Source organism: Oncorhynchus masou, unplaced genomic scaffold (genome assembly GCF_036934945.1).
Source record: "Oncorhynchus masou masou isolate Uvic2021 unplaced genomic scaffold, UVic_Omas_1.1 unplaced_scaffold_486, whole genome shotgun sequence".
NCBI classification, from domain to species: Eukaryota; Metazoa; Chordata; class Actinopteri; order Salmoniformes; family Salmonidae; genus Oncorhynchus; species Oncorhynchus masou.
Genome location: NW_027011254.1, coordinates 549,434 through 550,604, shown reverse-complemented (window position 1 = coordinate 550,604; position 1,171 = coordinate 549,434).

The following is a 1,171-nucleotide window of genomic DNA, read 5'->3' as shown; positions in this document are numbered from 1 at the left end:
CAACACGTCCAAGATAATCAAATGCGTCTCTTTAAAAATGGTCTCGTGAAAGGCTACATAATAATCTAATAGTCTAATTCAGGAACTGAATATCATTCTACGAGACAGTTTTACATCTACCGGGTTGGTTAGAATACAGTAATGTGTGTAGACAGTGTATAGTAACGCCACTCACGTTGTCTGCAGTGTCTGCGTTCATACGGTGCACACCGGAGAAACCCCGGACCTCTCTTCATCCCGTGTGCAACCTATGGAATCGACTGAACCAGTTAACGTTTAAATCTCCTTGAAATATGGACCGGTAACGGAGTCCTTTGACAGTCACTCGGTAACTTCCTCCTCGTTAATTGTTAAAGTGAACCGTTTTTTCCTCCCCGTTCCACTCGCGCGCCTCCACGGATTGCTCGAGCCTCTCTGTTCCTCTGGCGTCTGCATTCCACACCAAACCGGGGTTACGAGTGGTGACGGAAACACACGAGCTCACTCACCGGGAACCTTTCGGTTCGCTCCGGGTTTGGGTGGGGTGGGTGCACCTGCTGATGCGCAAAGTGTGGACACCACAGGTCTCCGTCTGGCGGACACGCGCGGCGCGGGCACGATATGGGCCTGTAAAGGTGAGTTGCGTGTGGTTGGAACATTGAACCCTTCTTAGAGCTTGGGGCGTCATCATAGGCGTCATAAAGCGTAAGGAGGAGAATAAGATGCTAAATCATCTCAACTCGTTCGATGCGTCTTCAGAAAGATTCGAAAGCTCTTACCGTCATCGGTTTGCTTCGTAGCATACTAAAGTCCAATGAATTACCGTACGGTATTGAATGTTTGCTCAAACCAACAGGGCACTGTCATTCTGAATCTGAAGGCGGCGGAGCAGCAGACTGAACTAAATGCAGTGAAACGGCGCCCTCTGGCGGATCATAAAGACTGGTACAATTAGAGGGCCCAGATACACTAATTGACCAGACGTATGTGGACACCGGCTCGTAGATCATCTCATTCCAACATCATGGGTGTTAATATGGAGGTGGTCCCTCCTTTTGCTGCCATAACAGCCTCCACTCTTCTGGGAAGGCTTTCCACTAGATGTTGGAACATTGCTGCTATAACATCCTCCACTCTTCTGGGAAGGCTTTACACTAGATGTTAGGAGCAATACGTAAATCGTCCGAAGCAC